Source organism: Bubalus kerabau, chromosome 16 (assembly GCF_029407905.1).
Source record: "Bubalus kerabau isolate K-KA32 ecotype Philippines breed swamp buffalo chromosome 16, PCC_UOA_SB_1v2, whole genome shotgun sequence".
In the NCBI taxonomy this organism is placed as follows: domain Eukaryota; kingdom Metazoa; phylum Chordata; class Mammalia; order Artiodactyla; family Bovidae; genus Bubalus; species Bubalus kerabau.
In genome coordinates this window covers 36,628,474-36,655,988 of record NC_073639.1, presented here as the reverse complement: position 1 = coordinate 36,655,988, position 27,515 = coordinate 36,628,474, and the positions used below count along the sequence as shown (strand labels likewise).

Below are 27,515 nucleotides of genomic sequence, written 5' to 3'. Positions count from 1 at the left end.
TAATTGTTCATTCAGTAACCAAATAACAGTAGCTGGTTATTTTAGTCAGCTGTTTAAAACACAATCTGCATGTGTGAGCGCAATGACAAGTGAAGGTTTAGCTATCAAAATGTCACATCAGCTTGTTCAACAGCCTTTATTCAATGCAACCATTCTTGTATTAATTTGCTCATAACTCTCTCCCAAACACACTATATCATAAATCCAAGGATCGATAATTTATCTTACCAATTTTATGACCCTTCTATCGAGGTACAGATACAATGCCATAATTAACACAACAGTTTGTACATTAAGTATCCTGGAGAAATATCCAACAAGGTTACCATGTCAACAGAGCACCTCAGAAAAATTCATTTCTCCTAGAACTCACAATGAGTTTGGGATGTTTTATCTGTAAAGATAAGAATACTTAGGGATCTATTTTTGGTTGAGCAAACTTGCTGATGTTTATGGGACCTTACAGAGACTAGTTGTAAAATATGATTGACAGGACAATAACCATTTTATGGAATAAACTCTAAACTCCTTTGCATTCTCAGGAAGTCTGCAATCTAAAGCACATTCTTCTTCCTTCTCCTAGTAATTAGCTACTTAAATAGCACTAATAAAGCCTCCCAGATGTTCCATCAACTTCCTATCTAATTTTATGACAGGATTTTTTGATTAAAAGTGAAGAGGAAATAATCAATTATTCCTTTGTTTTCAAAGGAATATATGTTTCTAGCATTATTTAATCATATATCACATTAGATTTCCAAAGAAGTAAACTTATGCAATTGATAGAAAACTTTCATGGAATTAAAAAATAGTGATCTTTATCATCATTAACTAACAGGTAAAAAAATATCCTTACCTCCAGATGATAAATTTGTAGTTGACCCTCTGCTCCTTCAAAGAAAGAAATATCTGGTGAAATATTTTTGAATTATATTTACTGATACAAAAAGAAATGAACTTTCCATAAATATTTTAGAATAGCTTGATATGATCATATTTCTTTCTTTCATCATTTAGAGTACTGTCATTAATTATATTATTTAAAGGCCTATATTCTTTCTGTGTACAAGATAGTGTATGGGCTACAAAGGCACCATAAATATTGATGTAAAGGGAATGGCAAAAGAAACAAGAGTAACTAACATTGATTTCTAGGCAGGCCTCTAGGTCCCTAACCTCTGTCATTTCATGTGATGAAGATGATTTTATCTTCCCCACATCTTTACTCTGATATTTCAAGGATGAGCAAGAAATTGAGAGAATTGAGATTCAGAAAATGTAAATACTGGGACTTCCCTGGTGGTCCAGTGGTTAAGAATAAATACATTTTGCAATGCAGGGTACTTGGGTTCAATTCCTAGTCAGGGAACTAAGAGTCCACATGTCGAAAAGCAACTAAGCTTGTCAGCCACAACGACTGAGCCCACACACCACAATAGAGTCCAGGCACCACAATGAAAGATCCCACTTGCCACAACTAAGACTTGACACAGCCAAATAAATAAATAATGTTTTTAAATATTTTTGGTTAGTAAATGGCAGAGCTAATGTTGCAACTTGTCTTATTCTAAAACCTGTATACGTCCTTCTACTGCATGATGCTACTCTAAATTAATTTAAAATATTTGAATGAACAGGTATCAGTACCCTTGTATAATATGAAAAATAAATTTGGACAATGTTCATGCAAAGAGTGGGTGGTGACCTCATAAGTGTATTTGCAGGCACATCCTTTCTGAATTATGTGGATATAGTTCAGGTAGAATAATTCAGGTAGAATAGCAAAACCTCAAGTTTTCTGCTACTTACAAAGATCTCCAGTTTCCCAAAAAATTAAATTCACAATTGAAATTTAATAACTTAAGAAGTAGAATATTGGAATTTTGATTAAAAGTGAAAAATCTTTCACTGTACAAAGGTATACTGAACCTGTTTTCATGATAAAATGTATATTATCTTTACCAATATGTTAGTTACATTTTTAAATTTTAGAAAAACTCTTCAGTAATACTTTTTCCCAGAATGGGTGAAAATAGGTGAACAACCCAATGTTATATAGCAATGTATGAAATTTGGAATTAGATCCTGCCAATTATTTTTACTGGAAAAAAAATGAAAAGTTAGTGTGGATTTAAATAACACACTTATTTTACTGGGGCAAAGAATCCGCTTGCAATGCAGGAGACTCAAGAGGTGCAGGTTCAATTTTTGGGTCAGGAAGATTCCTGGAGGAGGACATGGCAACTCCCTTCAGTATTCTTGCCTGGAGAATACCATGGACAGAGGAGCCTGACAGGCTACAGTCTATAGGGTTGCAAAAACTAAAGTGACTGAACGAACACACGTTATCAAGTCCAGTATTAAGTTGCCACTCTCTAAAATATATTCTATTTAAAATTATATTCTCTGATATTTGGATTTTGAGGACATTTAATAATCCAGTTCTTTTTCTTATTCTATGATTTTCTTTCTAATTCTATGCTTTCTTATTCTATGCTTTTCAGTAAAAGACGATGTTATGTGTACTAAAGTAGAATGTATTAATAAGATAATGGTAATGTAAAACATTATTTCTTTGGCAAAATTATTATTAATAGTCGTTTCAAATTTTTTATCTTGAGAAACTCCTTTTATTAACAGTTTATAAACTGTTATTGTTATAAAAATAAAACTGTTTAGAAAATACTACTAGATTTCAATAGTTAAAAGTTAAAGCTATTTTATAAAATAAAACAAGAAACAATTTTAATGAAAAGATGTTCATGAAAATGCAAATTAAGACAACAAAGTTATCAGATGGTTACCATCAAAAAGTCTACAAATAACAAATGTTAGAGAGGATGTGAATAAAAGGGAACCTTTATACATTGTTGGTGGAAACATAAATTATCAGAACAGCCACTATAAAAAATAGTATGGAGGTCCTTCAAAAAAGGAAAAATAGAATTATTACATGATCCAGCAATTCCTCTCCTGGATTTATACCTGGAAAAAAATGAAAACACCAACTCAAAAAGATATACATGCCCCAGTATTCATAACAGCACTGTATACAATGGCCAAGTGCCCATCATGGGATGAATGAATAAATAATTTGCTATATATATTATATACATACACATATTGCTTTGCCATAAAAAAAATTAAATTCTGACATTTGCAGCAAGGTGACTAGACCTAGAGAATATTATGCTTAGTGAAATAAGTCAGACAGAGGAAGGCAAATACTATATGATATAACTTACATGTATAATCAAAAAAATAATATAAATGAATGTATATGCAAAATAGACTCAGGGAGATAGAAAACAAATTAGTGGTTACCAGAGAGGAGAGGGAATGGGAGAAGAGCATGTCAGGAGTATGGGATTAAAGGTACAAAGTACCATGCATAAAACAGATGAACAACAAGTATATATTGTATAGCACAGGGAATCATAGCCATTATTTTGTAATAACTTTTAATAGAGTATAGTCTATAACAAAACTGAATCACTATGCTATATGCCTAAAACTAATATAATATTGTAAATCAACTGTATCTCACTGAAAAAATAGAAACAGTTTTAGCAGCATTATAGCTGCTAATATTCATAAAAAGAAAGTTTATAAATGCAATTTGTCTTTGATACATCATACTTGATATAATGTTACAAGTTATATATATATTTTAAAAACTATATCATAACTAGATGAAATACAATTTCTACTTTGAGGCTATGAAAGTGCTTTTAACACAAAAATTTTACCTACACCAAGTAGGTACTGAATAAATTTTTTATTAAATAAATGAGAATGTAACAAGACAGAATGGGGAAACAAACAATACATGCTGAGACAGCAAAGCAAATTTAATACAGACTACAAGAAAGGCCCAGAAATGCATTTGAGGGAAATATATGGATCACTGTCTTGGTTTTACAGCACCGCATTTATTATCCATTCCTCCTTCCTTTGAAGATTGAGGAGACAACCATTAAAAATGTGTAAAATGTAATAAAACATATAAAAAATTAAAATCTCTTTTTATCAACAACAAATGATTACTGTTTAGAGAGGCAATCTGCCGTGGTATCTGGATGAAATTGCTGAGTATTCTAAGAATTTAACACTCTGACACACTCTACCTGAGATATTTCTCAAGGTTGTGATTGCAGGGAGAAACCTCCATGAGGCACCATCTCTCCCTCCAAGAGCAGGCTTGTGCACACTTGCTGCAGAAGCAGTAAATCCCCCAAGTCGAGTGTCCTCCTGCTGTGCTACAATCCACTGCATATGCAGGAATCTGTGAGACTGAGGGGGCAGGGGGAAACTGACACAATTAGGAAGCTCTGACCATTGCTCTGGCTGTGAGCAATAAAGTCCTTTGTCTCAGACCTGGGAGTTTTGTGTTTTCGGTCAGGATATATTAAACACTAAAAGGTTAATTTTCTAGCAAGTAGGGTAAAATCTCAGATCTTGCACAATTCTGGACAATGATATCACTATCAGAATTTGTGAGTGTGTGTATATATATAATTCTATACATATAACCTCATACACACTTACACACATGTACAATTATATTCCATATATACTTTTTTAGTGGCCCTTTTGAGAAAACCTATAACATTAATATAATGTTAATGGCATACAATCTTGGGCATTTATTTACATTTTCAGTACCCTAGATTTCTCAACCTACATTGAGAATACCACTGGTAGCTAATTCATAAGACTGTAATGAGTATTAAATGATGTATTGGATATAATATTCTTACAGTCAATAACTGTTGGCAGTCAATACCTTTAACCATACTATTTTACCTTTGGTGGATCTTTTAGAAACCATTATTTTCCAAAGATATTTCATGGAAAATAGATCTATAATCCTTCTATAATTATTGAGGAATATTCATGTTGGGGGAAAACAATGCCATGTGAGAAATAACATCTATATTTGGTAAAAATATAATGAAACATTTTAAATAAAAATTTCATATTTTGCCTTAATATTAAAAATCGTTCTTATTTCAAATAGCCTGATTTCACAAAATATAGTACACATAATTCTCCTATTCTAAAATCTATTGCTTTTGAGATCATTCAGACAAGTGCATTTAAAGACTTTCCTACTTACGAAATATATCGAAAAGACAACAGTGGCCTCTAGTGATGCAAGAGCTAAAATAACAGGATGGAAATCTAAACTATTGAAAGGAAAATAAATTTAAATGACTTGCTTAAATGGTGAGTCTAACTGGTGAGAGATTAATATAGCCCATACTTCAGAGAAAGTCCCCTCATTCAAAAAAATAAATCTTTATACACTGATAAATTAATGTGCATACTTATTAACTCAAGCAGAAACTGTCATCTTCACATCTACTGTTTATAAGGGACTATCAGTTCAGTTCAGTTCGGTGGCTCAGTTGTGTCCGACTCTTTGCAATCCCATGAATCGCAGCACTCCAGGCCTCCCTGTCCATCACCAACTCCCAGAGTTTACCCAAACTCATGTCCGTCGAGTCGGTGATGCCATCCATCCATCTCATCCTCTGTGGCCCCGTTCTCCTCCTGCCCACAATCCCTCCCAGCATCAGAGCCTTTTCCAATGAGTCAACTCTTCACATGAGGTGGCCAAAGTATTGGAGTTTCAGCTTCAGCATCAGTCCTTCCAATGAACACCCAGGGCTGATCTCCTTTAGAATGGACTGGTTGGATATCCTTGCAGTCCAAGGGACTCTCAAGAGTTTTCTCCAACATCACAGTTCAAAGGCACCAATTCATCAGTGCTCGGCTTTCTTCACAGTCCAACTCTATCATCCATACATGACCACTGGAAGAACCATAGCCTTGACTAGATGGACCTTTATTGGAAAAGTAATGTCTCTGCTTTTGAACATGCTATCTAGGTTGGTCATAACTTTCCTTCCAAGGAGTAAGCATCTTTTAATTTCATGGCTGAAATCACCATCTGCAGTGATTTTGGAGCCCCCCAAAATAAAGTCTGACACTGCTTCCACTGTTTCCCCATCTATTTCCCATGAAGTGATGGGACCAGATGCCATGATCTTAGTTTTCTGAATGTTGAGCTTTAAGCCATCTTTTTCACTCTCCTCTTTCACTTTCATCAAGAGGCTTTTTAGTTCCTCTTCACTTTCTGCCATAAGGGTGGTGTCATCTGCATATCCGAGGTTATTGATACTTCTCCCAGCAATCTTGATTCCAGCTTATGCTTCTAGATTCATACATAGACAAGTTGTACATAATCACAAGACTACTATTTACTTGTCAAACACATTTGATTATAAAATAGCAGTTAGATCTTGCTTGTAAATGCTAGTACCGCACTATGGTTTGGAAATTCAACTAAATTTATTAATACTCATTCAGAAAAAACTGTCACGGAGGGGAAATTATTAACTATATAATTTCTCATGTAGATTTAAAGTTAAATAAATTTATTACTATTTTGTCTTTTGTAAACATGTATACATGTATCACATAGTTATATATACAAGAATCATATGTGTACATGCTGCATACCTATAGATATACACAAATGTATCAAATTGATACATACTCATGTATTGGCATAATTTGCTCTTAATAGATATAAATCACTTTGTGACAGTTAAAATATACTTGCAACTATTCTAAGAGTTATTCTCTACCTAATGTTGAAAGAAGTTAATATTCACTCTTTCAGCACGAGTTTCTAAAGGAAAAGAGATAAAAATCTATGGAGAAGAATGAATATTTGATTTATATATAGCCAAAAACTAGACCAAAACAATAACTAAACAATAAATCATATATTATCAGTATTTTTATTTTCCTTTTATCAGTTTCAAAATTTATTTTCCACTCACTGTCCTTACAAAAAGAAATTCTTTTATTTTTTGTCACTCTTTTTTTTTTAACTGTAAAATAAAATTGATTGCATCTTGTTCAGTTGCCCAGTCATGTCCGACTCTTTGTGACCCCAGGGACTGTAGTATGCCAGGCCAGAGAATTCCACAGACAGAGGAGCCTGATGGGATACAGTCCATGGTCGCAGAGTCAGACACAAAGAGCAACTAAACACTGATTGCATCTACCCTCTAGCTAGACTTGAGAAGCTGTATAGCCTGGATTTCATTTTGATAATTGATATAATAAATATGTGCTGGACACATTCTTGGGACCACTACTATGCTAGGAGCTAAATAGGTAAATAAAAGATCAAACAGAATATGTTCAGTACAATGGTCTTCAATCACCTGGAACATCTGAACACACCGCTGAGTGCCAACCCCACAAATTTCTGATTCAAGAGGTGATGTGACACAAAATCTTGCATTACTAACAAGTTCCAGAGAAATGCTGATTCTGCAGTTCTTGGAAAGACACTTCCAGAACAAGTGATTGAGTGTGTTTTACAGTTAGGGTTTAGCAAGGATACTGTAAATCTGTCACTAACCAAGACTTGGAGAAGTTAGGGAAGAATTCCCAGGGCCCCTGAACACTGAATCTTGAAGAATGGTGAACAAAGCCAGGTGAAGCCAGGTAAATTCTACTGTTGTAGGAGCCCTATTGATAGCTGAGCTTTCATAGCTCATTAATCCAGGTCAAACCAAGTCTTCTACTGAGCTGGGAATTTTACTCATGTAAAAAGAATATTATTTATCCTTTTCTGACAATTGCAGTTTCAATGAGGTTGAAAGTATGCACGATAGACACAAACAGAAATCTGATCTCATAAGCTTTGGCTAAGCTAGGGTATTTTTGGTCTCAAGGAAAATTTAATACTCAATATCTGAGAGTTGTAGTCCCGAAGGGCTAAACAGGACTTTTGAATAGAAATTTGACCTTAAAAGAGGAGGCTTTTATGTTTCCAATTATTTGCTATGTTTCCTCAAATAAAAACAATGATAAAAATAATGTTACTAATAAATTAAGCCCACCATTTTTCTTTCATATGTTTGAGCAATACAATTGGAGAAGGGCATGGCAACTGACTTCAGTATCCTTGCCTGAAGAATCCCATGGACAGAGGAACCTGGTGAGCTGCAGTCCATGGGGTCACAAAAGAGTTGGACACAACTGAAGCGACTAAACAACATGCAGGACAGGACATGTTCAAGTCACTAAGACAGGAACTGAACTGCCCTGATCGTTCAGTGGTTAATATTCTGCACTTCTACTAGAAGAAGCATGAGTTCGATCCCGGGTTGGGGAACTAAGATCTCACATGCATCAAACTCTAAACCCTCTCTTGATTCTTTCTAGATTAATCAAGGTCAGTTACCTGAAAAATCCCCTCAAACCTTTCTCTGAATGCTCTTTTCCTTATCTGATATAACTGCAACCAGTCTCTCCTCTGAGTATATATTTCCACTAAAATCCTTTCCATTGGTATGTGTTGAAGGCATCCTTCTTAATTCTCATGGTTGTTTCCAGACCCTTCTCCCTTATTCTTCCCTGAAACCATCACCGAAAAACTCTATGATACAGGATTAATATAGCAAGACTAGCCCTCATTGTTGTAGTCATCTACCAACTTTTGGCTTATTTTCCCTTTTCGTTAAAGATTTAGTTTTTTATTTTGTTCCTGGTACATATCTACAGTCATAATTCAGGGAGGGAATACCCCAATGCTTGGCCTCTCAGTTTCTGTCCTCTTTCCACTCTACAAACACCTCAGCCACATGCTCTCTTATTCATAACCTAGACCTTGTCAATTTTAATAGCTATAACCTCTCCATGCTGTGCTGTGCTTAGTTGCTCAATCATGTCGTACTCTTTGCGGCCCCATGATCTATAGCCAACCAGGCTCCTCTGTCCATGGGGATACTTAAGGCAAGAATACTGGAGTGGGTTGCCATGCCCTCCTTCAGAGGATCTTTCTAACCCAGGGATCGAACCCAGGCCTCCCATCTCCCACATTGCAGGCAGATTCTTTACTGTCTGAGCCACCAGCAAAGCCCAACTTCTCCATAGCCATGATCTTTAGTATCCTCAACTTCAACCATATCTTCTGCTTACTTTCCACAGTATCCTGACTCCAGTATTTTGTAAACCCCACTGGTGCTCTGAAATTGCCATCATTCATTCTTTCTTACTCCTTTCATATTCTCAAGTGTCCCTTACCCATTTTAAGTCTCATGATCAAGAATTACAATCACTGTCTTAGTTATGGGCTTCCCAGATGGCGCTAGCGGTAAAGAATCTGCCTGCTAATGCAAGAGATGAAAGAGATGCAAGTTCAATCCCTGAGTGGGGAAGATCCCCTGGAGGAGGGCATGGCAACCTACTCCAGTAGTCTTGCCTGGAGAATCCCATGGACAGAGGAGCCTGGCATGTTACAGTTCATAGTATCATAAAGAATTGGACAGGACTGAAGCAACTGAACATGCACATATGTCTTACTTATACCCCAATGCATGCTCTATTTACTTTGTGCCTGCATAGCTATGATGTTTGGAATAAAGAAAACACACACGCTGACCTCTCCCACCTCAGATTTGTGACCACCAACCCAGACTGCCCCCTAATCATATGATAATTGAGTTTTCCTAACCCATTCACTATCCTTCTCTTCTAAACAGCCACATCGTATTTATTCTCCATTTTTTAATTTCACCGAGTGATACTGCTTCCTGTTTTAGTGAAACTCTCCAAAGCTGCAGAAGAGACCACCAACCACCAAATCTCTCCACCTACCTTCATCTAGTCACATATACTTGCCAACTGTCTTGTTGCTAAATAAGAACTTTTGATGTTCCAATTTACAGAAGAATTTCCTCCTTCCTCATGTGCCCTCTGCCTCATTAACTCTCACCATCATTCAAGGGCATTTCTCTTGCAGTTCCTGCTATCTCCTGCCTTATGAAGTTTTCCTTCTCTTTTGCATCTCTCCATTTTATGCCACGAATTCTCTCTTTAAAAGAAGAAAACTAAATAAGACAAAAATAAATCCCTTAAATCCACTCCCTTCTTCAACAACCACTTCAATTCTTTTGTTCCTTTTAATGATATTCTGTGAACTCAGTATTTCATGTTCACTTTTTTCAATCCCTCACTGCCCCTTTTCCTTGGAATGCTTGAACCAGGCTTTCCCCATTGCCTTCTTCCTGTAACCGCTCTTGTGAAACCCTGAGTGACTTCCACATGGCTAGCTCCTCATTCAATTCTCAGTCCCCACCTTACTCGATCTGTCAGCAGTATTTGATGTAGTCAGTTACTCTTTTCTTCTTTGAAATACTCTCTTCTCTTGGTTTCTAAGACATCACTCCCCTCATGAACTTCCTTTCAACTCACTGGCTGTGTTTATCCTCTTCTTCGATGAATAACTTATCTCCTTTGCCTGCTAGTGTTGAAATGAATCATGCCTTAATCTTAGGCCTCTTTTCCCTTCTCTCTACACTCAATTTTTTTGCAATATCATCTTCTTTCTATATGTCAATGACTCCCAACTCTCTTCTGAGTAAACCTGTTCCTTAAACTCAAGACCCAGGTATCCAATTGTTTACTCAACATCTTCACTTGGGTAGGCATCTCAAATGTAACATGTTAAACACTGAGGTCCAGGTTCCCTCACCTTTAAGACCTAATTCTCTGTCAGTGTATATCTGTATATCCCATTTCACTTAAAGACAACTTATTCCCTTTTTTTATTTTTATTTTTTGCCACACCATGCAACATGTGGGATCTTAGTTCTCCAAACAGGGATTGAACCCATGCTTCCTGCAGTGGAAGTATGGAGTCTTAACCATTGGATTGCCAGAGACGTCTCAACTCACCCCTTCATATTGCTCAGTCAGAACTTTAAAGTTATTTTTGACCCCTGTCTTTGTATTTCTCTCATTCATCAAATACAGTGTATTGTTGCATGCTAAGTTTTATCTATTCTTCTATGTACTGGAACTACAATAATGAACAAATCAGACAAAAATCTTGGTCTCACAGAGCATATATGCTAGTGAAAAAAGCCAGAAAATAAAATTGTAAAATATAGCACTTTATGTGTTACTGGAAGTATGGGGATAAATTATTAAGAATAGAAAACTTTTATAGGTAGAGTTTGAAATTTTAAACAGGACACCATGGAAGTCTTCACCAAGAAGGTGAGATCTGGGTAAAGATTTGAAAGATGTGAAAAACTGAGGCATGAGAACATTTAGGGGAAAAATATTCCAGTCAGAAGAAATACAAAGTGCAAACGTTCTGAGTCAAGAGTGGGCCTCATATTTTCTTGAAAAGCAAAGAGGCTAGTGTGGCTTAAGCAGTGGGATCCCAAAGAAATGAGGGCAATAAATTAGCTGAGAACTGGATCATGTGGGGACTTACAGGTCATTACAAAGATTTCAGTGTTTACAGAGTGAGATAAGAAACTACTGGAAGGTTTTGAGCAGAAGAAAGGTGTTACTTCTCCTTTTTTTTTTTTTTTTCCCCACAGAATTACTATCTCCTTGAGTAGAACATATACGAGGGCAAAGGTGTAATCAGAGAGATGAGCTTCACATTAACTTTAGATAGCCCATTTTATTGAATTATAACAACTCTTTGGAAAGGATATTATTTTTCAAGAATTCTGGTGAAGGAACATTCAAAATATGTAATAAAGAGTTAGTCCCAGGCACACGCTAAGAGTCTAAGAGTTGCCACCAGTCTTTACCACCTAACAGAGCCATGCCATGCAAATAAGGTAACAACCAGTCCCTCTTGGCTGAATGTACAAAGGATGTTCCTTAATGAAAGATACTGAAGTTCTTATTCTATAATACTTCTTAAAATATTTTTCTTGCAGGTCCTTATAATATATGGTTAACCTCAGTCCATTGTATAAAGTTGAGCTTCCAAAACAATTTGATAACTTCTGGAAGTTTAGATGCCCCATATATGCTGAGAAATCTGTATGCAGGTCAAAAAGCCATAGTTAGAACTGGACATGAACAATAGACTGGTTCTAAATTGGGACATCAAGGCTGTATATTGTCTCCCTGTTTATTTAACTTACATGCAGAGTACATCATGCAAAATGCCAGGCTGGATGAAACACAAGCTGGAATCAAGATTCCCAGGAGAAATATCAATAACCTCAGACATGCAGATGACACAACCCTTATGGCAGAAAGCAAAGAAGTACTAAAGAGTCTCTTGATGAAAGTGAAAGAGGAAAGTGAAAATGCTGGCTTAAAATGCAACATTCAAAAAATGAAGATCCCATCACTTCATGGCAAATAGATAAGGAAACAATGGAAAGAGTGACAGACTTTATTTTCTTGGGCTCCAAAATCACTGCAGATGGTGACTGCAGCCATGAAATTAAAAGACAGTTGCTCCTTAGAAGAAAGGCTATGACAAAACTAGACAGCATATTAAAAAGCAGAGACAACTTTGCCAACAAAGGTCCAACTTCCATATGCTCAAGCTGGGTTTAGAAAAGGCAGAGGAACCAGAGGTCAAATTGCCAACATCCATTGGATCATTGAAAAAGCAAGAGAGTTCCAGAAAAACATTTACATCTGCTTTATTGACTATGCCAAAACCTTTGACTGTGTGGATCACAACAAACTGGAAAATTCTGAAAGAGATGGGAATGCCAGACCACCTGACTTGCCTCCTGAGAAATCTGTATGCAACAGTAAAGAAGCAACAGTTAGAACTGGACATGGAAAGATAGACTGGTTTCAAATTGGAAAAGAGTACAAAAAGGCTGTATATTGTTATCCTGCTTATCTAACTTATATGCAGAGTACATCATGCGAAATGCCAGGCTGGATGGAGCACTAGCTGGAGTCAAGATTGCCGGGAGAAATATCAGTAACCTCAGATATGTAGATGACACCACCCTTATGGCAGAAAGCGAAGAACTAAAGAGCCTCTTGATCAAAGTGAAATAGGAGAGTGAAAATGTTGGCTTAAAACTGAACATTCCAAAAACTAAGATCATGGCATTCGGTCCCATCACTTCATGGCAAATAGATGGGGAAGCAATGGAAACAGTGTCAGACTTTATTTTTTTGGGCTCCAAAATCACTACAGATGGTGACTGCAGCCATGAAATTAAAAGACGCTTACTCCTTGGTAGAAAAGTTATGACCAACCTAGACAGCATATTAAAAACCAGAGACATTACTTTGCCAACAAAGGTCTGTCTAGCCAAGGCTATGGTTTTTCCAGTGGTCATGTATGGATGTGAGAGTTGGACTATAAAGAAAGCTGAGCACCGAAGAATTCATGCTGTGGTGCTGGAGAAGACTCTTGAGAGTCCCTTGGACTGCAAGGAGATCAAACCAGTCCATCCTAAAGGAAATCAGTCCTGAATATTCATTGGAAGGACTGATGTTGAAGTTGAAACTCCAATACTTTGATCACTTAATGGGAAGAACTGACTTATTGGAAAAGACCCCAATGCTGGGAAAGAGAGAAGGCAAGAGGAGAGGGGGATGATAGAGGATGAGATTGTTGGATGGCATCACTGACTGGTGGACATGTGTTTGAGCAAGCTCTGGGAGTTGGTGATAGACAGGGAAGCCCGGCTTGCTGCAGTCCATGGGGTCTCCAAGAGTCAGACATGACTGAGTGACTGAACTGACTGATATGCTAAAAAACTAATTTAATTCTAACATACAGTCAAGCATTTAGCAAAATTAATTTTTAATACTCATCAGTCAGTTAACAGAATTGGGATCCTAAACTTAGTAAGTTTTTAACATTGTTTCATTAATTTTTACATTCTATACTCTTTTATACCCACATCACTAAATAAGAATTTTCCCACACAATGCAACATACACCATGATTTTAATGATTTTAGGAAGGGAGAATTGATTCTTTACAGGCTACAATTTCCTCAATCTAAATGTCATTTTTATATTTAGTTAAAGGAACTTATTTTGTCAGCAATAATAGATGAATATCCCTCCTACCTTTTAATTGCTCTCTTTGCAATTTTAATTAATTGAGTTAATACATTTTTGCATCTAAATGATAATCACACATTTTGTGAACTGCTTGTCTTATCAGAGAATGATGAGACATTAACTACACTCGTTGCTACAAAATATCTATAAAAAGCCGTTATTGCTACAAACCAAGCATGTGAGGTCAAAGTTTATGATACACTCAATAAGTCCACCTTATTTTTAAACCTTCTTATTACATTATGATTATTTAAAATTATATTACATAACTATCTTTTGTGCAAACACATCTATTCTTTTTCCCATGCTTACAACAAAATACAAATGTAGAGATGCAGATGTTCTTCTTCCCCACACAAATGGGATATACTATTCTTGTTAATTTGAAAAATTATCGTTTCCCTTTACACAATGTATCAGAGTCATTTTTCCAGATCAACACTTATAAATCTAACATAGTATTGTAAATAGAAGCTGAACATTTTCTATAGGTGTTCAGATAATTCCTTTCTGAAATTTAATTATAGGTTCTCAATAACTTATTTGCCAATTCAAATTTTAAACTTCTTTCTAATTCATGTTGAGAAACATGACCTGAAGCAATATGAAGCTATTTATAATCTTTATTTAACCTAGTTAATTTGAACACTCATACATTTTGCTGAAGAAATATAAATGTGTTTCATTATGAGGTGCTGCCCCAGCCCCCTAGTGGTATTAATAATATATAGAATATGCTTCATATTATTGCTATAAAAATCCCTAACCATCAGAATTCTTAAACATATTTTGTCCCAAGGGTTTTAGTTAATGGTTTGTACATTTGTATAAAGAATAATGCAATAAATATCTTTTGACCTATTCAATTAAAGGCTGGGCTTTTTGTTTCTATAAATTAGATCTCTAGAACTAAAATTACTGGCTCATAAAATATGCACTTCAATTCTTACATGCCCTAAATCACTTTCAGAAAGGTTTCAATTTGTACTTCTATCAAGTATGTGTTAGCATGTTTATATTTTTCATAGCTTTATTAGGAAAATATTTTGACAAATCTTTAATATAATAACTTCATACACTTGTTAACTTTTACACTGTTATTTCCCATGGTGAATCTCCCCTGCTAGAAATCCCATGCACAACATCTCATAAACAACCCTAATACCCCACAGGCAATTTAAAAGAGACATTTCAGACTGTAGGGAGCATAAAATCTCATCTGTTTTAGTAGTTATGTTATAGAGATATTTCTTCTAACCATCTCCAACATTTACTTGTTATTTATTTTTATGCCCTGGATTATCTTCCTTTCTATGCTGTTATCTGTGAACTGTGAAACTAATTAGCCTTATTAACCTAATGTCTCTTCTTCCCTCCTACTGCTCTCCCTCCTTCATTTCCATTTCATCCGGTGATTACTCTTCTTCCAAATACACATTAACTTTTGAAGTGCCCTATTTAGTTCCTCAGTGGTCTTCCTATGTGAGCATTTTCACTTACTATGCTCAGTCTCTTCAGTCATGTCTGATTCTTTGCAACCCCATGGGCTGTAGCCCACCAGGCTCCTCTGTCTGTGGGATTTTCCCAGCAAGAATACTAGAGTGGGTTGCCATTTCCTCCTCCATTCACTTACTATAATTCAGAGCTAATAAGCATGCATTTATTTCTCTAGAGTATTCTCCCTGTTTCACATACATATTACTATAGGATGTGCAATAGAATATAAATGCTATCTACACTATTAGATCACACCATGAGCATTTCATAGTCATCTTTCTCCCATCATCTGCCTTCTAGAAATGCCCATTTTTACATCTTATATACACCAAGAGCCAGAACTGCCTGGCATTTAGTGAACTCAAAAACTGTTTGTAAAATGCATATATGAAAAACAATAGTGCTCTACACTTCTAGAAAATATTTTCAGCTGCAATTAATCATTAAAACACAATTACAATAATTATTTGATAAGGGTGGAATATCATTTCAAAGAAGTTAAGCAGCTAGAAAAAAGGATATAAGATTCAAGTGTGACCAAATCAGGGATAAAATAAAATTGCCTGGTTTTAAATCTACCTCTAGTTCATCTTATGGATTTTTAACTGATAAGCCCTTATTTTTATTCATGTTGATAAATTATACACTGATTTTTGTGTTATCGTGTAGCTTAAACACATTGCAAAATACTTTAAAATACTACGTACTGGGTAGACTGAGAGTGAACAATTCACATGAAACATATATTACATGGACTGTGTAAATAAAAATATATGAATACGAGCATGCATTCTAACTTCTACTTTTCATGACTTAAAACCATTCCACTGGAAATCAAAGGCAATACAGAGCCCTCTAAGCTAGGAGATGTCGCCATTCATGTTTGCCTGCCTGTGTTGTACCTAATGACTATGTGGACATAAGTGGATGGATTTGACTTTTCAAAGAGAATATGTTTTATTGTATGCAGCATGAGCTTGCAAAGAAATACTGCTTTATTTTTATGACTGGTATGTATGAATCATAATCAGTTCTCTGAATTTTTTCAAAGAGTTCAAACCCAATCCAAGGATACAGGCTTTCCTTGTTTCATAATACTCCTGAAAGTGTGTGAGCAGCAGGCCTGTTTCTACATGTGGGGACGTGGCAGCCCATTCAGAGGCTGGTTGTTTCCTGCTCCTTCTCTACATTGGCAGAAGAGAATTTTCCCACGCTGGTTTTCTTCAGATGACTCAGTAAATCTTTCAGTTCATCCATAAAGCTCTCTCACACCACCCCCTTTCCAGAGTGTACAGAATGCACACCTGCGATGCATACATGTTAGGATTTGACTAAGAAGCTGAATATGGCTCTGTGCCTGGTTTGTATTGTACAGTCACAAAAGATGTTGAGCAAAAACCTTACTCTGCAGACCTTTTACCTGCCTGGAGCATCACATCGCTACTGAGCTCACTGGAGTTCCAGAGAACTCTTTGGCCTTTTGAACTGACTTCCTCTCTGCTTTGTCTAGATCATCATTTCTCAGTGCATTTTTAGAGATACTGCTTATTAACCATCTTTTCAATGGTCAAGGAACTATGGAGCTCCATAATCCCTTCTGTAAATCTAACATAAACTTACTTGAAGATAAAACCTAACCAGACTAGATATGAGGTTACTCATGATCTTTATCCTATTTAATGCGATTATGCATTCCGGTCCCTGAAGAAATATGAATGTATTGATTATGGCTGCCTCCCCGCCAAAAAAATAATAATAATAGGAAATTCTATAATACCATCCACTATTACAGCATAATATCTTTCCAAAATTAAAAAGGAAATCCGAATTTCAAAATACATCTAGTCCCCTGAGTTTCAAGTATGGGAGTATAGGCCTATAAATACAGGATTGAGTGGATCTCCAGGGGTAGGAAATGGCAATCCACTCCGGTATTCTTGCCTGGGGAAGTTCATGGACAGAGAAGCCTGATGGACTACAGTCCAAGGGGTCACAAAAGAGTCAGACATGCAACTAGGAACTATGCATGCAACTATTAACTATTAAATAACAATTATTTAATAGCAACTATTATTACATTTCATTTACACACTTTTTACTTTATGAATTTCTTAGACTTGATTAAAAAAACATAGGACTTAAAAACAGGCAGACATTTCCATTTTGACTGCATAAAATTATAAAAATTATTTATTTTTTAAACTGCATTGAAAAGAGATTTAAATTTTTTAATATAATAAATTTTTCTTAGTATACATAGTAAAAATATTCCTAAATAAGAGTAATAAGTAGTAATGTTTAACAATCAGCTTGTAGGGTGTTTGGGGAAGAGGTGGAGGAGGAGAAGGCAAAGGACTCTGATATGTTGCATTTTTTCATTTATGTGGTGTCAAAACTTCTATTATGGTCAATTTCAAGTTATTTCAACATGATACCACTGAACGTGGAGTTGTAATGAGATGTGAATAATTGTTCTAGTGTAGCCTGACTCTAGTGCTCCTTGAAGGATAACTCAATAACCTTGGCGATGATGAAATTAATTTTACAGCATAAATAGAAACTCCAGGGCTAAAATGTTTTAGATGTGTTCATTATAAAGGAAAGAAAGCTACAAGCAAGACAAAGCAAGCAAGTACAAGCAAGATTATTCTAATTAAGCTCATTATGTTTTTAATATACAAATATAATTTTTAGATGAGATTTTTTAAAAACACAACCTAGAAGCTATAATTATTAAATATAATTTCATCTATCTGAAAAGTCAGCATGATGCTAAGGAGTTTTAAGTTGAGGTAACACTATATACTTTGGTTCACAGGATTCAGGGAGTGAGCATATCCAAACCATGTCATTTCAATAGCATTCTCAAAGCTCTGATTCCTTAGGCTGTTGCTTATAAAGTTCTAAAGAATGTCACTTAATTTCTCCATAATGGACATTTGGAGGCTTCTTTTTAGTAGAGTGAATGAGAAAGTAGGAAAGAAAAGAAATTCTGGCTGTCATAAAGACTATTTAAAGTAAAAATAGCATGCCTTTAAGCCAACAGAGGTCCGTCTAGTCAAGGCTATGGTTTTTCCAGTAGTCATGAATGGATGTGAGAGTTGGACTATAAAGAAAGCTGAGTGCCAAAGAATTGATGCTTTTGAACTGTGGTGTTGGAGAAGACTCTTGAGAGTCCCTTGGACTGCAAGGGGATCCAACCAGTCCATCCTAAAGGAAATCAGTCCTGAATATTTATTGGAAGGACTGATGCTGAAGCTGAAACTCCAATACTTTGGCCACCTGATGTGAAGAACCAACTCATTTGAAAACACCCTGATGCTGGGAAAGATTGAAGGCAGGAGGAGAAGGGGACGACAGAGAATGAGATGGTTGGATGGCATCACTGACTCAATGGACATGAGTTTGAGTAAACTCTGGGAGTTGGTGATGGACAGGAAGGCCTGGTGTGCTGCAGTCCATGGGGTCGTAAAGAGCTGGACATGATTGAACAATTAAAAGGACGGATCCAAAAGTTACTTATGCAATGCCAGATTAACATATTGATTTCTTTGAAATAATAATTTAGATATAGAAGTATTCATAAGAAATAACACTTTTGAGAGTTAATGCTATGTTTCAACTTGACTGGGTCATAGGATGCCCAGGCATTTGGTCAAACTTTATTCTGGGTGTGCTCTTGAGAGTATTTCTAAATGAGAATGACGTTTGAGCTGGTAGAAGGAATGCAATAGAAATGCCCTCTCTAATGTGGGTAGACCTTGTCCAATGAGTTTAAAACCTGAATAGGACAAAGACTGAGTGAGGCAGAATTCCTCCTGGCTGACTCTCTTCCAGCTGGGACATTGGTTATTCTTATCTTCATACTCAAGCTGAAACATAGTTCTCCTGGATCTCCAGCTGGCTGACAACAGATTTGACTTGTCAGCTTCCATAACTGCCTAAGCCAATTTAGTATTTTATATATATATATATATATATATATATACACACACACACATTCATTTGGTTGGTTCTGTTTATCTGGATAAACCTGACTGGTAAAATATTTAATTTATTTTGTTCCAAAAAATATCAGTGCAGAAGAAAAGTGAAGATGAAATCCAAAGTCCTACCATGGTCTACCACGTCCTACATGACTCAACCCCTTCCAGTTTGCTAGCTCTCTGACTTCATCTCTTCCTTTTTCCTCTTGTTTGTTTCATTCCTGCCACACTGGCTTCCTTGTTGTCAATCAAGCCATGAAGAAACGTGAAAAACCTTAAAAGCATATCACTATGTGAAAGAAGCCAATCTGAAAAGACCACACACTGTATGATTCCAACTATTTGACCTTCTGGAAAAGGTAAAACTATGGAGACAGTAATAAGATTCATGGTTGCCAGGAGACAGGGGGAGGGAAGGAAGAACAGGCATACCACAGAGGATTTTTAGGATGGTGAAACTATTCTGCATGATACAATATTATAGATATATATCAATATATATTTGTCCAAATCAAGAGAATGCATAACACCAATACTAAACCCTAATGTAAACTATGGACTTTGAGTGATTATGATTTCCCATTGTAGGTTCATCAATTATAACTGTAGTCTATGATGATAATAAGGGAGCTTATATGAGATCTTTTTGAAGTTCCCTCTCAGTGTTGCTGTGAACCTAAAACTGCTCTATAAAATAAAGCTTATTAAAGAGAGAGAGACACTTAAGAAGCCATCAACAAAAACATTATCATTCTAGTTTCAGACAGACACTCTGCCATGAGATTGTTTCTACTTGTTCTTATTCTCATTTTCCTCATTTCCTATTCCAAGAAACCAGAATTCTTTCTAAGCCTCCGTTTTGTGTTTTAGTATGTTGATAGTAACCTTATATAAATTCAAACAATTTCATCTGTACTTTTCCTAAATTTTTTTCAAATCCATCTGTGTTGCACATAACCTAATAATTCAAACACAGACAACTGAATAAGAATTGATTTTATAAAACTTATATATACATGTTCACTGATTCCATTGCTTGATATTAAATTATAAGTTAATGCTTGAGTGTATTCCATATTGTGATGGTTTTACTTTACAAAATACATTTTAAAATATTAGATTTAAAAATAAATCTTTATCAGTGTCTGAAGATCTGCTTATTTCTTTAAATCAGCCTCAAAGGAGGATATTTGTTTCAATTTTCTATGTCTTATTTCTAAAATCTATCATCACCAACTCCAAGGTTGCATTACATGATTTTGAAAGATAACCCAAGTTCTACAATGATCTAATACTGTGATAATAGAACACTTCATATTCTTTTTTATTTTATTTTATTTTAATTAAGTAACTGAGAAATGATGATTTACTTCACAGGGCATCTTACCACACTTCAGGAAGTGAATTGTAAAACTGGTTCCTCCACTTATTAGCTGAGAGGTTTCGGTGCATGTTTTATTACTTTTCTCTGCCTTAGGTCTCTCATATATTGGATGGGAACAGGTTATTTCTAAAGTCCCTCCAGTACTAATGCTCAGTTATTCCAATTAAAGAGAATGGACATTTCTAGGTACTAGCCTGCAAAGTATGCTAAAATATCATCAACGCAATGTAATAAAATGTATTCACTGGGTTTAAACATCCCGAAGTTTTTACAAAAGCCATTTTCTTGTCTTTTGCAACTTTCTAGAATTTTCAAATTCGGCCTACAGCAATGTAAAAACAGTGCCAGAGAAATTTTAAAAGTGCCTTGTAATTGAGCAATTTTCTTTCTTGGTGTGTTTGTCTTCTTTATTTGTCTTGCTAAGAGCCTTCTTTTACTATTTTATTATCTACAAACCCTATTCCCTCAATTCCTGGTTTACTATCATTATTTGCTAAATGTTCTTTTTCATTTTTGCTGGATTATTTTTGAGGCCCTAATGTAGTAAGAATTAGAGAACAAGAAGTATGGAATAAATAAAAGTGTTTTCCTTTGTCTTTAAGAATATTTGAACCTTAAAAATCTGTGAATATTGTGAGTCTATCAATAAAGAGAAAAAAATCTTTTTCAAGGCAGTGAAGTTTTTATAGGAAATTTCTATTTGTAATAGAAAATACTGGTGTAACTAGTATAACCAAATGGCTACAAACAGAATCCATTATTTATATATTTCTTTTAAAAATACATAGTGAGTTTCTTTCTTGGGAATAATGCTACCTGAAAAAGTGTTAAAGGAAAAACCCAATATGAACCCTTCCCAGAAAGAAAATATAGTCTGACTGTTTGATGTAGGCATTAAGAAAAGGAGTAAATAACAGTACATACATGATCTTAGAGGGGCTTCTCAGGTGGCACTAGTGGTAAAAGAACCCACCTGCCAATGGAGGAGAAGTAAGAGATGAGGGTTCAATCCCTGGATTGGGACGACCCCCTGGAAAAGGGCATGACAACCACTTCAGTATTCTTGTCTGGAGAATTCCACGGACAGAGGAGCCTGGAGGGTGACGGTCCACAAGGTTGCAAAGAGTTGGACACGACTGAAACGACTTAGCATCCATGCATAGGATCTTAGAACAGGAATTGAGCATTAAGTGCTAAATGAGTACTGCAAATATTATATAATTTTAAGCATTTGGAAACAGACTTTTCACACCTGACCTGACCTGCATCCTTTAGAAAGTAGATCCTGAGGCTTAGATGAAGTGTTGACCCTTTATTTGGGAGGTGTAAGCCCAGACAACTGAGGACAGTGGGGAAAAAAGCCAGGAAAAGATGAAAAGCTGTATAATGTAATAAGAAGCACTACAATACCGGCCACAACTTCAGAACAACCTCCGGGACAAAGCCTCTGCTGGCAGACATGTTCTACAGCACACACAGTGTTGGTAAAAGGACCGTAAAAATGCAGCTACTCTTCAGATGGGTCCACAGGAGAGATAAAGGAGGTGGAATTCACCGTCCATTTTCACTGCTTAAGGTTCAACATCAGGGGAGCCACCTTCCCACACGTCTGCCTTGTTCAGCAACCAGTATCCCAACCTCCTAGGGGTGTATTTTGTCCATATACGCAAGAAAGAGTGAATCAAGCTTGGATGGTGTGCCAACTAAGAGAGAAAGGGAAGTCATTAGGAAATAAGCCTGAGAATACAGCAGGTTTGAAAGGTCAGGGAAAACATACGGGCTTTCAGATGAGAGAAATCTGAATAATTCAAGAGAGTAGGTGTTTAGAAGGGAAAACAGTACAAGCAAAGTAGGATAGCAAAGAATGTACACATGGAACATTTATAAATACACCGAGTGTGGTAGAGAGAGAGTTTTGGATACAGATATGACTGGACAAGGCGTTTGGTAGAGTCAGTACTGAGTGTTAGGCTACAACATTTACATTTGACTCAGGCCAGGGAGACACCACTAATTCCTAAGTGAGCTGAGAATGTGACAAATGTGGCATGTTCAGAGCATGAATTTGACAGTGGCATATAAGACTGGCTTGAGGAATGAGAGGATAGCTGCCAAAGAACAATGAAATGGATATGATTTTCAAACCACCTTTTTTAAAATGTGCCTAATGTGCTAGATACATGTTAAGAACCTTCAGGTATTATCTCATTTAATTCTATACAATATAAACACGTGAGGCAATTCCCCCTTACAGATGAGAAAAATGAGCTTCTGAAAAATTAAGTAACTTGCCCAAAGTCACACAGCTAATAATCTCACCCTTCATTCAAACCTAGACCAACTACAAAATGTGTATTTTTACCACTAAGTCATTGGTCTAAAATTTTTTATTGCATAGCATTTTCAGTTTAATAAAATCTAAATATGTATAGCATAGGGGCTTCCCAAGTAGTGCTAGTGGTAAAGAACCTGCCTGCCAATGAAGGAGACATAAGAGATGAGAAGCAGCTTTGATCTCTGGGTTGGGAAGATCCCCTTGGAGAAGACAACATACTCCAATGTTCTTGCCTGGGAAATCCCATGGACAGAGGAGACTAGAGGGCTACAGTCCATAGGATCACAAAGAATCAGATACACCTGAAGTGACTTAGCACACACACAAACACACACACACCTGTATAGCATAAAGTTTAAATATGAAATTTCCATTGTATTATAATTTCACCAAAGTCCCAAATACTGAGGTCAATAAAATAAATCCTCGAAATCTTCATCTTCTAAAGAGAGATCACAGACCTCCTACTCAGAACATTGTGAATTTAGTTCTGGCAGCATCAGCCCATTACTCACACCTCACCAACAGAAGAGAAGACCAGGAGTGAATGTGAAGTTCATTCAAAAAAAAAGAAAACAAAACCTTTTGTGTCTTGCTCTCCCCAGCCTCTTGCCCATTTCATCCTGGAGAGAAGGATGGTATGCCTTTCACCCTAGGCTAAACCAGAGGGAGGGCTTCATGTATATGCTCTGGAATTTGAGTAGGAAAGAGACTGATCTGGAAAGTTGCTTCTAGAGTGTTTCAGGAGAGATTTCTCTGGGCGTGAGCTATTCTTTCACCAACAGAGAGCCAGGGGCGCATTCCCCATGAGTCATATGTGGACATCTGGATGAAAGCAAGCATGCTTGAAGAGGATGCGTGCAGAAAGTTTTCCTGACGGGAGGGAGACGACCTCAGCAGAGAGGGCATGCACATTAACGGAGATAATGGGGCAGGAAGCTGTAAGTGAGAAGCCAGAAAAAGTAGAAACCACACCAAGGATTTCAGCTGGACCCCACAGCTTTCTCTAAGGAGCCCTGAGAAAGGAGCAGCTATGACATCTGTCACCTCTGATTACAGTTCTGTCCCTAAAATAGACTCTTTCTGTCCTTCACTACTGCTTCTCCCCACTCTCTAAACCTGGAGATGAAGTATTATAAATAGAGTGGAATAAAGAAACAAAGAAGCTGTCCACCAGAACCTTCTCAAAGGCACGCACCTTTGAAGCTGGTTCAATACTTTGGCCCCCCGATGCAAAGAGTCCGATCACTGGAAAAGACCCTGATGCTGGGAAAGATTGGGGGCAGGAGGAGAAGGGGACGACAGAGGATGAGATGGTTGCACGGCATCATCGACTCAATGGACATGAGTTCGAGCAAACTCCGGGGGATAGCGAAGGACAGGAAAGCCTGGTATGCTGCACTTCATGCTGTTTCAGAGTCAGAAACAACTTAGCGACTGAACAACAACAGGGTGGGACAGCAAAAAAAAGCTTTAAATTGGTAGAGAGTCTGAAGATTTTATACTAGACTGTGTTGAACTTGAAAATACCCATGCCTCTACGACTCACCAAGATTTTATCCAAATGCCTAAGGAAATAGACTGCAGATGGGGTCCAGGAGTGAGCAGACATGAAAAAGAATGAAGTTGCTTTCTGCTAATGTCCCTCAGAGGCCAGTGCTTTCACTTACTGCCTATGTTTCTTTACTCATATTGTAGTTACTTCTCTAGTATTTTTAAAACCATACTAACGTATAAATAATACATGCCTTCAATATATTAAAGATAAGATTAAAAGTAGTGGATGTTCTGACACTGTAATTCCACTTTGAAAGTCAATCTGTTGTAATAATACTCAAATATATTGCTGTTGTTGCTAAGTTGGTTCAGTCGTGTCTGACTCTGTGTGACCCCATAGATGGCAGCCCACCAGGCTCCCCCATCCCTGGGATTCTCCAGGCAAGAACACTGGAGTGGGCTGCCATATCCTTCTCCAATCAAATATATTGAGATACATATAATATATTTTATAATTGAAATAATCACCATATAAGACAAGGATTTGGTGTATATGGGGTGGGGTGATGCTCAGTGGGAGAGAAAGAGATGGTTGTTGCATGCGTATGAAAGAAAGTACTGACAGTTGGTTAGGGAAAATTAGTTTGATGTAGCAAAAGGCAAACATTTAGACCAGTGACAGACAGTAAAGAATCTTCTTGCAATGTGGGAGACCGGGGTTCAATCCCTGGGTTGAGAAGATCCCCGGGAGGTGGGCATAGCAACCCACTCCAGCATTCTTGCCTAGAGAATCCTATAGAGAGAGAAGCCTGGCAATAGTCCATGGGGTCACAAAGAGTCAGACATGACTGAGCAACTAAGCAAAGCATAGCACAGAATATATTCTGATACAGTCAGATCTGTGTTGAGCATTAAAAAAAAAAAAAAGTTTAATGAAAATAAGACCCTGATGAGTGTAAGTGGTAACAACAGATTAATAATGTACTAGTCTTTGTGACAGAGAAGGCAATGGCATGCCACTCCAGTACTCTTGCCTGGATAATCCCATGGGCGGAGGATCCTGGTAGGCTGCAGTCCATGGGGTCACAAAGAGTCGGACACAACTGAACGACTTCACTTTCACTTTTCACTTTCATGCATTGGAGAAGGAAATGGCAACCCACTCCAGTGTTCTTGCCTGGAGAACCCCAGGGACGGGGGAGCCTGGTGAGCTGCCGTCTATGGGGTCACATGGAGTCGGACACGACTGAAGCGACTTAGCAGCAGTAGCAGTCTTCGTGATTTTAACCCAAGTTTTCACATTCTTCAACTCGTATACTAAAATTGATCTCTCTTCTTAAGCAGAACCTGACTCTATCTGGTCAGAAGAAGAAGTTCAGAAGAGAAAAACTATCCAGTGAAAGGAAAGACCCCCCTCCTTCCACTCCATAGAACAATCTTTGGGGAAAGAAATAGGCCCCTATCTGATACCAAAACAGAACTCTCTGATACATGAAATTATATTTTGAGGTTTTTAGACCATAAAAATGAATAAAATATAGTTCCTTATAGGTTTAATTTTATAAACTTTTGTCTTTACAAATTGTCCAAAGCAAAAGATGATATTGCAAGTAATTCAGAAACATTTGTCCCTTTTTGGTTAAAGCCTGCCACCATGTGGCTACCTTGAAAAACAACATTGTTAGAAGTGATTTTCCTTTAGCATTTAGATCCAGAAGGGAAAACCCGCCTATACAGTGTGAGCTGTGTGTTAATCTAATCAACATAGAGCATCTGTTTGCGGTAATAGTGTAACTATGCAAAGCATTCCACACGAATTATTTATTTATTTCTCACTACCAGACTTTGGTAGTTCAGTACTAAAGAATCCTCCTCCAGTGCAGGAGACATAGGTTCTATCCCTGGGTTGGGAAGATCTTCTGGAGAAGAAAATGGCAACCCACTCCAGTATTCTTGTCTGGAGAATTCCATGGACAGAAGAGCCTGGCGGACTAGTGCATGGGGTCACAAAGAGTTGGAAACATCTTAGTGATTAAAAATAACAACAACAACAACCAAACTTTGAGGTAGACACATGACATTCTTGTAGTCTGCAAGTATTATTTCTTTCACCTCGCAGAGTCCTGACACAAGCCCAGGATAGGAATCTTCAGATTCTGTATTTGTCTCTAAAGTCAAAGAAGTGTATCTACAGTATCATCTGAATACTCTGTGGCAGTACCGAATTTTCATCCACTTCTGTTTGACACTGGAACTAGATATTACAGTGTGTGAAAGTGAAAGTTGCTCAGTAGTGTCCAGTTCTTTGCCACCCTATGGGCTATACAGTTCAAGGAATTCTCCAGGCCAGAATACTGGAGTGGGTAGCCTGTCTCTTCTCTAGCGGATCTTCCTGATCCAGGAATCAAACTGGGGTCTCCAGCATTGCAGGTGGATTCTTTACCAACTGAGCTATCAGGGAATTGGATGTACCAAGACCTAATTGATAGGGCCCACATGGGGTCTCATTGATAAGATGTCATTATGTCAATGTTCCAATGTCCCTTTATGTCATAGCTTGGACATTGGAAGGTCGACTGCCCAAATCCCCCTCTAGGAATCTGGACATCCCCTCCTGGTCCCGAGCAGGAGTCCTCTGACCCAGCTCAATCCCACCTCTTCTTCCCCCGCCCCATTGGTCTCCTAGTCCATAAACCCCATAGTCTGGGATACAGATAACCCATCTGTTGCCTCTCACCATGCTCGAATTCATATCCATCTCAAAGATCCCTCTAAATTCCCTGATCAACCACAATACTCCATCTCCCAAAAAACATCAACAAGGGTGAAAGCCTATTGTCTCTAAACTCCTACATTAGGGCCTCTTGTGTCCAACTCACTCTCCCTATGACACCCCTGTCCTACCTGTCAAAAAACCAAATGA

At 37.1% G+C, this 27,515-nt stretch overlaps 1 long non-coding RNA gene across 1 annotated transcript in view; it reads right to left on the bottom strand.

The window, feature by feature from the left end:
- Positions 1-27,515, bottom strand: part of LOC129629908 (uncharacterized) — a 99,963-nt gene that overhangs the window by 45,433 nt on the left and 27,015 nt on the right. The window contains exon 2 of the long non-coding RNA XR_008703376.1: positions 857-891. This is a non-coding gene — a long non-coding RNA (uncharacterized LOC129629908). The remainder of the gene's footprint in view (positions 1-856; positions 892-27,515) is intronic.